This window comes from Schistocerca serialis, chromosome 1 (assembly GCF_023864345.2).
Source record: "Schistocerca serialis cubense isolate TAMUIC-IGC-003099 chromosome 1, iqSchSeri2.2, whole genome shotgun sequence".
In the NCBI taxonomy this organism is placed as follows: domain Eukaryota; kingdom Metazoa; phylum Arthropoda; class Insecta; order Orthoptera; family Acrididae; genus Schistocerca; species Schistocerca serialis.
In genome coordinates this window covers 1,133,018,029-1,133,031,679 of record NC_064638.1, presented here as the reverse complement: position 1 = coordinate 1,133,031,679, position 13,651 = coordinate 1,133,018,029, and the positions used below count along the sequence as shown (strand labels likewise).

The 13,651-nt window shown below is 41.3% G+C and overlaps 1 long non-coding RNA gene across 1 annotated transcript; it reads right to left on the bottom strand.

Moving 5' to 3' along the window:
- Positions 1-8,307: 8,307 nt before the first annotated feature.
- Positions 8,308-8,759, bottom strand: LOC126459438 (uncharacterized). The gene is made up of 2 exons (XR_007585898.1): positions 8,590-8,759; positions 8,308-8,450 (listed from the first exon to the last, which is right to left on the bottom strand). It is a non-coding gene; the product is annotated as an uncharacterized LOC126459438 (long non-coding RNA).
- Between the last annotated feature and the right edge of the window lie 4,892 nt (positions 8,760-13,651).

Here is a 13,651-nt window from a genome sequence, read left to right as displayed (position 1 = left end):
CTGTACCAACATATTTTGCTGATGCGGCTTTCGATGTACCTACATAATTCTCCTCTTGATCTTATGCGGGTGTTAGCACATCAAATATTAAATATTCATATAAGGGTACCATCCCTTTTCTTTCCCCTTCTGACATGATTTCATTAACAACTAGCATCTATAAAGGTGGTTCTTCAAACAAAAAAATTTTTTTGTTAACGTGCTTTTTCTATGGTTTTGTAGACATGTCCTGTGCAATGTTTTCATTTCGGCAACATATGCTATTGTATGTATGTTTTCTAGGACTTTATGCCTCCAACATAAACCGGTAGTATTAATTACACTCTCATCCACATCTTTTTTGAGGAATATACAAAATTGTAATGGGTCAGTATTCGTTAATTATAAATCTACTTTGATTATAAGAGACAGATGGTAATGACTGTCTGATTATGTTACACTACTTAGCCACATGTGAATATCTCTCTCTCTCTCTCTCTCTCTCTCTCTCTCTCTCTCTCTCTCTCTCTCACACACACACACACACACACACACACACACACACACACACACGATACTGGGAGACTCGGAAACTGCTATACAGAAAAAGAAATAATAAGTAATATAGCAGCTAACTAGGCATCCTGTGGTTGGTACCCCATGTATTCCATAAAGAATACCTGCTCTCCTGAGGTAATGGTGCTTAATATCCATTCTCGTGTGCCTCTATCCAAGAAGGAATCCTAGATATCCTTAGTCAACTAGTTTGCTTAAAAGGCCTCCTGCACTCAACTTCAAACCTACCATGTTGCTCCTTTGTAATTTTTCCAAAATATTTAAAATCAGCATTTCACATAAGGCAAAGTTCACACGAAAATGTACAACTGTAACTCACTCTGTACTTTTCACAAGAAATCGCTTTATTACATAATAACAGCAAGTCATTTGTCTTCAATCTTTTTAAAAATCATACATGTCTTGTAAATTATCATCAGATGATAGACAACTTAAACCTACACAATTATTTTGAAATCATTGACAAAATTCTGTCAAATAAATGTTTCACCAGTTAAATTGGAATCATGCATCAAAATTGAATAATCTTTCCAAAATGGACTTATTAGCTATGACCTCTGGCAAATGGGGTTTGTTGATACTTAATTCACCATATCAGTGCTATACACTTCCAACATTGATAAAGCAGAACACAAAATGTCTACCCGATGTAAATCCGAATCTTGGTTTGGAGTATTTAGACTGTTTGTTTTGCTTCAATATTTAATTCAACAAAACCCGTAATTAATTTATTTACAACAGAGTAAGACTGTACAGTTATACGAAAATGTAACACCCTTGGTGTTGTCACTATAGTAGCTTCCAGTTCCCATATTTTATTGATTTTTTTTCTCAATTTTCTGTATAAAAACCAGCAATATCTTCCTCAAGTCTGGCATTAGTTGTCTATATTTCAGTATTTAAGTTATCCCCTTGTGTATTTAACTCAGCTTTTAATTCTGAATGAATGTTACAGATTTTATTAAAACCAGTTTCAATTATTTAAACGGGCATCTTCATACAAAATATGATCAAAAGTATCTGGACACATGGTTGAAAATGACTTAAAAGTTTGTGGCGCCCTCCATCGGTAATGTTGGAATTCAATATGGTGTTGGTCCACCCTTAGCCTTGATGATAGCTCCTACTCTCACAGGCATCTGTTCAATCAGGTGCTGGAAGGTTTCTTTGGGAATGGCAGCCCATTCTTCATGGAGTACAGCACTGAGGAGAGGTATTGATGTCAGTCGGTGAGGCCTGGCACCAAAACATCCCAAAGGTGTACTGTAGGATTCAGGTCAGGACTCTGTGCAGGCCCTTGTCATGTAACCACTCTGCCACAGGCCGTGCATTATTAACAGGTGCTCAATCATGTTGAAAGATGCAATCGCCATCCCCGAATTGCTCTTCAACAGTGGGAAGCAAGAAGGTGCTTAAAACATCAATGTAGGCTTGTGCTGTGATAGTGCCATGCAAAACAAGGGGTGCAAGCCCCCTCCATGAAAAACATGACCACACCATAACACCACTGCCTCCAAATTTTATTGTTGGCTACACATGCTAGCAGATGACGTTCATCGGACATTCACCGTACCCACACCCTGCCATCACATCGCCACTCCACGCAATGTTTTTCCACTGTTCAATCATCCAATGTTTATGCTCCTTACACCAAGCGAGGCGTCATTTGGCATTTACCGGTGTGATATATGGCTTATGAGCAGCTGCTCGACCATGAAATCCCAAGTTTTCTCACCTCCCGCCTAACTGTCATAGTACTTGCAGCGGATCCTGATGCAGTTTGGAATTCCTGTGTGATGGTCTGGTTTGATGTCTGCCTATTACACATTACTACCCTCTTCAACTGTCGGCGGTCTCTGTCAGTCAACAGACGAGGTCGACCTGTATGCTTTGCTATCACATCGGAAACGGTGGACCTAGGAATGCTTAGGAATGTGGAAATCTCGCATACAAACGTATGACACAAGTGACACCCAGTCACCTGACCACGTTCAAAGTCTGCGAGTTTCGCAGAGCACCCCATTCTGCTCTCTCACAATGACTACTGAGGTCACTGATACGGAGTACCTGGCAGTAGGTGGCAGCACAATGCATTTAATATTAAAAACGTATGTTTCTGGGGGTGTCTGGATACTTTTGATCAGAAAGTTTATCTGGGATAAAAGGTTACAAGTCAGAAGTATTTCAGAATACAGCAGCATTAACAAGAATAATTACACAAAAGCTGTTCAGAATACATACCAGGATACAAACACACGGTGTCTAAATCAAGAGAATAAACAAGACACTTGGTCATTACAGTGGCCTCATCCTTAAGGAAATGTCAGCTATAGAATAAAATTGCATTGCTATGATCCAAAGCCAATGGCACAAAGCTACATGCAACAAAATTCCAGTGCAAACATACCTTATAGTCATATTTATAGTAAACTTATTTAAAACACATTGTAAAAACATGGCTGCAGTATGCTAATTATACAGGCCAAAGCAATGAATTTAAATTTGTACCAGCACTGGGATTCAAACCAGTCTCTCCTGCTTACAGTGCCAGTGTGATGTAATGGCCAAAGCATCTGCCTAGTATCAGCCACAGCTGCATGGAAAATCCTAGTACATCTCCCTCCCCAATACAAATTCCAACTCATACCTCAGTCCATTGCTGATCCCCCTTCTAAACTCGCATCAGTATTGCTGAGGTGCTCCAATACTGGAACAGTACCTGAGCAGTGAGTGAAAAGGGTTTCAATTGCCTGTACCTGTAGTTGATATCCCTGAGACATATTGAATCTCATCTTTATCTGTGGTAATTATGTAAGCCAAAGCAATGAATTAAAATTTGTATTGGTGCCAGGATTCAAACCTGGGTCCCCTGTTTTAATTCACTGCTCTGGCCTACATCATTATTGTAGATAAAGATGAGATTCATGTCTCAGGAACATCGGCTGGATGTGATTAATATATCATTGTAGCAATTTGAATACGACAGAACAGTTTTTCAGCAGCTCCTGTCCTTTCACAGCACAGAGTTCCATTTGCGAATTGTAATGAGCTTCTAATAAGAGGAAGCAACTTATATTTTTATTTACTTTGTGCACTTCAGCTTAAAAATCCTAAATTTATTGTATGTTTGTGTTTCTAGCTCCCAGAGTTTCGCATTTTAACTACAGGTTAGTGTGTATTCCCACTGTTTGTTTTGTTTCAGGTTTTTGTTTTCATATGAATAGTCAGTTACAACTGTAGAACTCAGTTGGTCAGCAGCACTTCAGAATACAGCATTTTGTTTGAGAGTTCCATGTTTTAATCACAGTTTATCCTATAGTTTCTCTGCCTTTAGGGTGAGTGGGGACTGGGGTTGCTGTGTTTAGATGCTAGTTGAGTTGGTGATGCTTTGCTCACAGCTCCATGCAATGCTGGCTTCAGTCAAGAAGTTTGAGGCTGCTGCCAATGAGCATAGCCACGGGGGGCTAGACCTGGTTATGCAAGGTATATCCAGCACATTGCTTAGGTCCCCTGATTGGTCTACTTCTGTGACCTACCTGGCACTGTCCGCATTGAGGATAATCCCCCTCCTGTGGTCGAGTGGGAGGTTGTTTCGAGGTGCGGCAGGCAGCAAAGCACTTTGCGGGGGTGGGGGGGATTGAATGGCCTCTGGATTTCATCTGATGACTAGGTTTCAGGTGCTATCTGTGGCTGATAAAATCACTGAGCTAGATGCAGTCACTCTCTCTGTTCCAGAAGAAGCCTCTTGGCTGGCAAGATCTGGGTATTCACAGAGGGCGAGTTTACTGGTAGTTGGGAGCTCCAACGGCAGGTACAGGGTGTTTCAAAAATGACCGGTATATTTGAAACGGCAATAAAAACTAAACGAGCAGCGATAGAAATACACCGTTTGTTGCAATATGCTTGAGACAACAGTACATTTTCAGGCGGACAAACTTTCGAAATTACAGTAGTTACAATTTTCAACAACAGATGGCGCTGCAAGTGATGTGAAAGATATAGAAGACAATGCAGTCTGTGGGTGCGCCATTCTGTACGTCGTCTTTCTGCTGTAAGCGTGTGCTGTTCACAACGTGCAAGTGTGCTGTAGACAACATGGTTTATTCCTTAGAACAGAGGATTTTTCTGGTGTTGGAATTCCACCGCCTAGAACACAGTGTTGTTGCAACAAGTCGAAGTTTTCAACGGAGGTTTAATGTAACCAAAGGACCGAAAAGCGATACAATAAAGGATCTGTTCGAAAAAATGCAACGGACTGGGAACATGACGGATGAACGTGCTGGAAAGGTAGGGCGACCGCGTACGGCAACCACAGAGGGCAACGCGCAGCTAGTGCAGCAGGTGATCGAACAGTGGCCTCGGGTTTCCGTTCGCCGTGTTGCAGCTGCGGTCCAAATGACGCCAATGTCCACGTATCGTCTCATACGCCAGAGTTTACACCTCTATCCATACAAAATTAAAACGCGGCAACCCCTCAGCGCCGCTACCATTGCTGCACGAGAGACGTTCGCTAACGATATAGTGCACAGGATTGATGACGGCGATATGCATGTGGGCAGCATTTGGTTTACTGACGAAGCTTATTTTTACCTGGACGGCTTCGTCAATAAACAGAACTGGCGCATATGGGGAACCGAAAAGCCCCATGTTGCAGTCCCATCGTCCCTGCATCCTCAAAAAGTACTGGTCTGGGCCGCCATTTCTTCCAAAGGAATCATTGGCCCATTTTTCAGATCCGAAATGATTTCTGCATCACGCTATCTGGACATTCTTCGTGAATTTGTGGCGGTACAAACTGCCTTAGACGACACTGCGAACACCTCGTGGTGTATGCAAGATGGTGCCCGGCCACATCGCACGGCCGACGTCTTTAATTTCCTGAATGAATATTTCGATGATCGTGTGATTGCTTTGGGCTATCCGAAACATACAGGAGGCGGTGTGGATTGGCCTCCCTATTCGCCAGACATGAACCCCTGTGACTTCTTTCTGTGGGGACACTTGAAAGACCAGGTGTACCGCCAGAACCCAGAAACAATTGAACAGCTGAAGCAGTACATCTCATCTGCATGTGAAGCCATTCCGCCAGACACGTTGTCAAAGGTTTCGGGTAATTTCATTCAGAGACTACGCCATATTATTGCTACGCATGGTGGATATGTGGAAAATATCGTACTATAGAGTTTCCCAGACCGCAGCGCCATCTGTTGTTGAAAATTGTAACTACTGTAATTTCGAAAGTTTGTCTGCCTGAAAATGTACTATTGCAACAAACGGTGTATTTCTATCGCTGCTCGTTTAGTTTTTATTGCCATTTCAAATATACCGGTCATTTTTGAAACACCCTGTATGTAATAGGGCCACTTAGGGATGTGGCTGCGAAGGAGGGGAAGAAATCCAATGTGCACTCTGTGTGCATAGCGATAGGAGTCATTTCAGATGTGGAACGAGTGCTTCTAGATGCCATGAAAAGCACAGGGTGCAGCCAACTACAGGTGGTGGCTCATGTTAATATTAGCAATGTAAGTCACTTTGGATCAAAAGAGATTCTCTCTGGTTTCAGGCAGCTGACTGAAGTGGTAAGGACCACCAGTCTTGCTTGCAAGATGAAGGCAGAGCTCTTCTGTAGCATCATCGGCATGATTGTCTGCCAACTTATGGCAGAGAGTTGTGTGAAGGGTCTGAATCAGAGGCTTAGAGGGGTTCTGCGATCATGTAGGTTGCAACTTTCTCAACTTGCACCATGGGGTGATGGGGTTTCGGGTTTCGCTTAATAGGTCAGGTGTTCACTACACACAAGTGGCTACACAGGTAGCAGGCCTATGTGGAATGGACTGGGCAGTTTTTATATTAGAGGGTCTCAGTGAAAGTGCAGAAAGGGCTTCGATTTGAAAGGGTGCATTATGAACACAGGAAGAGGGTTGACATAGCAACAATACATGTTATAGTTGTAAACTGTCATAGCTGAGTTGGGAAAGAATCAGAGCACCTAGTGCTTTTAGAAAGTACTGAAATTCAAGTCATTGTAGGTACACCAAAAGTCGGTTAAAGCCAGAGATAAGTTCAGTCAAAACTTTTGATGGTGGCATCTTTGTTGCTATTAGAAGTAGTTTATCTTGTATCAAAACTGAAGTAGATAGTTCCTGTGAGTTAGTACGGGTAGAAATTATACTTGACAAACAGAATAAATTTATAACTGATTCCTTTTACTGACCCCCAACTCGGATGGTACAGTTACCAAACATTTCAAAGAAAACTTGAGCCTCAGTACAAATAGATAACCCACTTATACTATTATAGTTGATGGTGAATTCAATCGCCCCTTGATTTGTTGACAAAAATACATATTCAAAGCCAGTGTCATGTATAAAACAATGTCACAAATTGTACTAAATGTTTTTTCTGAGAATTATCTTGAGCAACTAATTCAGGAGCCATTCAAAGTGTAAAAGGATGCAAAAACATATTTGTTCTCTCAGCAACAAGTAATCGTTAGCAAATGGGGAGCATCATAACGGGTACAGGGATTAGTGACCAAAAGATTGTTGTAGTGGGACAAACCACTGCAAGGTCCAAATCCACCAAAAGTAAACACAAAAATATCTGTTTAAAAAAGTACACAAAATTCGCTTGATACCTTCCTAAGAGACAGTCTCCAGTCTTTCTCAACTATGTAAGTATAGATAAGATATGGCTTCAATTCAAAGAAATATTATCAGAGGCAACTGAGTAACTTAAAAAAGATGGTGCTGACCCCCCAAGGTACACAAAGCAGGTGGTAACATTGTTGCAGAAGCAATAACAACAACAAAAAAATGCCAAATTTAAAAGAACACAAAATCTCCAAGATTGGTGAAGTTTTATTGTAGTTCAAAACTTAGCATGACTTCAGTGCAAGATGCTTTTAATAGCTTCCATAATTAAGTTCTTTCTCGAAGTCTGATAGAAAATCCAAAGAGATTCTGGTCATATGTAAAGTACACCAGCAGCAAGACAGTCAGTATCTTCACTGTGTGATACCAATGGTAATATTACTGATGACAGTACCAATAAAGCATATCTATAGAATACAGTTTTCAGAAATTCCTTCACCAAAAAAGATGAAGTAAATATTCCAGAATTTAAAGCAAGAATAACTGCCGATATGAGTAACTTAGAAGTAGATGTCCTTTGTGTAGCAAAGCAGCTTCAAACTCTTAATAAAGGCAAGGCCTCTACTCCAGACTGTATTACCAGTCAGGTTCCTTTCAAAGTATGCTGATGCGATAGCCCTCTCTGTCCCTAACCCACTTAAACAACAGCCCTCTTATATTGTTTGTTTGCAGATAATGCTATTATTTACTGTCTAAGAAAATAATCATAACATCAAAACCAATTGCAAAATAACTTAGACACAATATCTGAATGGTGAAAAGAGTGGCAATGGTCTCTCAGTAAAGAAAAGTATGAGGTCATCCAGAAACCCCTCAAATTTCAATTACATGATAAATCACACAAATATAAAGGCTTCAATTCGACTAAATACTTAGGATTTACAATTATGAACAACTTACGTTGGAACAGTCGCATACCTAATGTTGTGGAGAAGGCAAACAAAAGACCACAATTTACTGGCAGAACACTTAGAAGACGCAATAGGTCTGCTAAGGTGACACTCTATACTATGCTTGTTCATCCTCTGCTAGAGTACTGCTGTGTTGTATGGGGCCCATACCAGGTAGGGTTGATGGAGGAAATTGAAAAAGTTCAAAGAAGTGCAGCTCATTTTGTATTATCATGAAATAGGGAAGAAAGTGTCACAGATATAAGTAAGCTGGGATGGCAATAATTAAAACAAGAACATTCCTCGTTGTGGTGATACCTTCTTACAATATTCCAGTCACCCATGTTCTCCTCTGAATATGAAGATATTTTATTATTGCCAATCTACATACATAGAATACATAATAAAATAAGAGAAATCAGAGTTCGTACAGAAAGAGTTGCAACAATTCTAAACAGTATTCTTTACAAGCCAACCAGCTGTGTCTTTACCTGTTGTAATGTAGGTATTTGGGCTATGAATGGCTCTGTTGAAAAAGAATAGCTTAATGCACTCATAAGGTCAAGCCACGCACATTTGCTTTCGTGCCCCACAGCTAATTCGCTGCAAATAATAACACGTAGCTGTGATCTTGCTGTCAAATAGTCCATGTATTGGCTAGAACTGCGAGTTACACAGTAATACAAAATAAAACACAAATGAGATATTTAATAAAAATTGTTCTATCCTAATAGCTTTAATTGATGTAGGCAACAGAATTATGTTGAATAATGTTTATTCGAGAAAGAACATGCCAAATAAGCAGAAAGTGATTCTACAACTATAATACAGACAGAAATACTCTTCGAAAATGCAGTATAGTTATGCTGAGAGCTTTATGAGAATGGTAGCAAAATACCCAAACTAAATCATTATCAAAGATACATGAAATCTAAGTCCATTTCATTATTACAATACATGAAGTATTCACCAGGTCAAAATAGTTCAGAGTTCAACAAAATGATTCAAAAATTAATACACAAAATGCAAAGAACAGTAACTCATAATCTTTCTGTTCTCAGTTCCATAGTACAAGTGAAAAAAAATTAGAGTCCTACCCTGGAGCACATTCAAACCCCTTGAAATACACTGAATTGCCAAAGAAACTGGTTTAGACATGTGTATTCAAATACAGAGATGATATGTCTGCTTGCTTGTGTGTGTGTGTGTGTACCTGTCCTTTTTTCCCACTAAGGTAAGTCTTTCCGCTCCCGGGACTGGAATGACTCCTTACCCTCTCCCTTAAAACCCACATCCTTTCGTCTTTCCCTCTCCTTCCCTCTTTCCTGATGAGGCAACAGTTTGTTGCGAAAACTTGAATTTTGTGTGTATGTTTGTGTTTATTTTTGTGTCTATCGACCCGCCAGCACTTTCGTTCGGTAAGTCACATCATCTGTGTTTTTAGATATATTTTTCCCACGTGGAATGTTTCCGTCTATTATATTCAAATAAAGAGATACTTACACAGACAGAATATGGTGCTGCAGTTGGTAGCACCCATATAAGACAAGTATCTGGCGCAGTTGTTGGATCAGTTACTGCTGCTACAATGTCAGGTTATCAAGATTTAAGTGAGCCCGAACATGGAGTTGTAGTCGGCGCACGAGCGATGGGACGCAGCATCTCCAAGGTAGCAATGAAGTGGGGATTTTCCTGTATGACCATTTCACGAGTGTACTATGGGCGTCAGTGATTTGGTAATACACCAAAACTCTGACATCACTGTGTTCGGAAACAGATCTTGCAAGAATGGGTCCAACGACAACTGAAGAGAATCATTCAACATGACAGAAGTGTAACCCTTCCACAAATTGCTGCAGATTTCAATGCTGGGCTCTCAACAAGCGTCAGTGTGTGAACCATTCAACGAAACATTATCGATATGTGCTATCAGAGCAGAAGGCCCACTCTATGTACCCGTGATGACTGCACCACACAAAGTTTTATGCCTCGCCTAGGCCTGTCAACATCGACACTGGGCTTTTGATGACTGGAAACATGTTGCCTGGTTGGATGAATCTCATTTCAAATTGTGTCCAGTGGATGTACACGTACGGATATGGAGACAACCTCATGAATCTATGGACCCTGCATTTCAGCAGGGGCTGTTCAAGCTGGTGGAGGCTTTGTAATGGTGTGGGGCATGTGCAGTTGGAATGATATGGGACCCCTGATATGTCTACATACAACTCTGACAGGTGAACACATACATAAGCATCCTGTCCCATCATCTGCATCCATTCATGTCCATTGTGCATTCTGATGGACATTGGAAATTCCAGCAGGACAGTGTGACCCAACACGTCCAGAATTGCTACGGGGTGGCTCCAAGAACACTCTTCTGAGTTTAAACATTTCCGCTGGCCACCAAACTCCTCAGACACAAACATTATTGAGCATATCTGGGATGCATTGTAACATGCTGTTCAGAAGAGATCTCCACCCCCTTGTACTGTTAGGGATTTATGGACAGCCCTGCAGGATTCATGGTGCCAGTTCCCTCCAGCACTACTTTAGACATTAATCGAGTCCATGCCACATCGTATTGTGGCACTTCTGTGTACTCACGGGGGGGGGGGGGGCCTACATGATATTAGGCAGGAGCACCAGTTTCTTTGGCTCTTCAGTGTATAATGTCCCTCCAGAAGTTAAAGTATGGTAGTGGCCATTCACCACCCAAAGTCAATCACCCACTTCATCAAAAACAAGATGATACAACAGGCTGGTCTGCCTTCTTCCAGAAAGCGGCACAGAAGTTCAGAACTGCGCTACCTTGAACTCTTCACTTGAAAAGTCCCAGCCTCCACAAGAATCCCATAGCATTCTACATCTACATCTCTCCCATGCACCTTGAGGTGCTTGGAAAAAGGTACAGTCCATTGTACCAGTTATTAGGGTTTCTTTCTCTTCCACATAAGTATGGAGTGTTGGAAGAAGGATTGTTTGAATGACACTGTGCATGCAGCAATTACTCTAACCTTATCCTCATGATCCCTGTGTGAGCAATATGTTGAGGGTGTACTGTATTCCTAGAGCCATCATTTAAAGCTGGTTCTTAAAACTTTGTTAATAGACTTTCTCAGGATAGTTTACGTCTATCTTCAACAATCTTTCAGTTCAGTTCCTTAAGTAGCTCCATGACACACTCCCACAGGTTAAACAAACCTGTGACCATTCGTGCTGCCTTTCTCTGTATACATTCAATATTCCCTGTTAATCCTCTGCCGTACAGGTCCCACACACTTGAGCAATATTCTGCTACTGTCTGCTTTTCCATTGGCTGAATGTCATCCCTCTCAAAAATACATCATTCTTACTTGCTACAGACTTGATTTGACTCAACATGACCACTTCCCGCACTAATATATTACAACAATGTTTAACCATTGAAAGACAAAGTTGCAGGTAGTTTCTAGGAGGAGCTAGATGATACACTGAAAAACATACCATATAGAGATGTACAGAAACTCTTAGGAGACTATAATGCACATATTGGAAGAGAGATGCAACATAAAGGAGTAGTGGGCGAGTACCCTGCACACCAGCGGACAAACAAAAATGGACAAAGACTTATTGAACTGTGCCGAGAACACTAAATGAGATTGATGACAACACACTTCAGGGCCAAACCGGGTAAGAAAAAGACATGGGCAAACCCATGTACCTACCTTGGTGAATTCCAAATTGACCACATAGCAGTCAGCTGGACAAACACTAAAGAGATCATGAATACAGAGGTCAGGAGGAACACAAGAATAGAATCGGGCCATTACCTTACAGAAGTTAAGTGCCTTTGGATTCCAAACAGGGACAGACTGGCACAGACGAATAGAAGAACCGCAAACATGAAGATAGACAGAGACAAATTAAGACACAATCGATCCAGATATGAGGAAGGAACTGAATCATTCAATGAATGGGACGAAATGAAGCGAAATATGGTGAAACAGGCTGAACTATGGGGAAAGGAAGAAAAGAAACGAAGCACTGGTGGTGGAACAAGGAATGTGAAGAAGCGGTAGAGACTTGCAGGAAAGCCTGGAGAGAGTGGAGAAGCAAGGAGGACACAGAAGATGAAGCAGGAACTGGAAGAGATTGAGACCAACTTCAGGAAAAACAACAGCAGACACTTTTTCAGGAAATTCAAAGAGAGTCTGACTGGAAACAAGGCTAGAGAACTGTTTATAAGAGAGAAGAAAGGGGAGCTGCAGGATTTTTGCAGAGTACTTTCACGACCTGCTGAACTGTGAACCACCTGAAGACGAGCTGGAATTAGGGGCTGACACTGAAGAGAGAGAGAGAGCTACGCCCTCCAACCAGGGATGAAGTCGCACATGCCGTAAGCGATCTAAAGAGTAATAAGGCAACTGGAGAAGATGATATAGCAGCCAGGATGATAAAGTGGGGAGGCAAAAACGCAATAGACAACATGATCAACATATTCCACCAGATTTGGAGAACAAAGAAGTTGCCAGAAGGATGGAAGAATACAATTGTAGTACCAATACATAAGAGGGGGGACAAGAGAGATGTAAACAACTACAAAGGAATATCGTTACTAGAGGTCGGATACAAGGTGCTGTCAAGACTCTTGCTCCAGAGAGTAGAAGAACAGGTAAAAAGTACAGATGGTGACTACCAAGCAGGATTCAGGAAGGGAAGAGGATCTATAGAACAGATATTTAGCCTGAAGCAACTGATAGAACATAGGGCTTTAACAACCAAATGACATTAATAACCTTCGTGGACTTCACAAAGACGTATGACTCCATCGACAGACAGACTCTTGTTAGGATCCTGAAGAACAGAGGACTAGGTGGGACTACACAAGAAATCATAAAAGAAATTCTGACAGACACAAAAGCAAGAGTAAGATTCAGAGGAGCACTGCCAGAAGAATTTGAGATCACGACTGGTGTTGAACAGGGAGATGGATTGTCACCATTATTGTTCAATACAGCACTGGACGAAGTGACCAGGCAGTGGAGAGCAATAAACAAGGAAATGGGAATACCAAAGACCCATGTGGGAGACAAAAAGAACAGGGCTCAAGTGGAGTTTCTAGCCTATGCAGATGACATAGCAAGTAAGTGAGACGGAAGACGACGCAAAGACTCAACTAACTCAACGACTTAAGTACAGTAGCCAGAAAGGTGGGACTGAGGGTCGCCTATAAGAAGAAACAGACATTACATACCACTGCAGACTGGGAAACACCAGAAAGCACTGTGCAGATGATGGATAAATTTAAATACCTGGGAGAATTTATAACAGAAAGGAACAGGAGCAAGGAGGGAATAACAGAGAGGATAAAGAAGATGGGTTCAGCCTTCTGTATGACAAGAGAGATATACAATAAAAAGAATATATCCACAGAGGCAAAGATAAGCCACTACAAGGCAACGGTGAGGAATGCAGTATTATATGCTGCTGAGACAATGACACTAGGAAGAAATGGGGCAGAACAACTAGTGAAAGAAGAGAGATAAATAATGAGAAAAATACTAGGTCCCA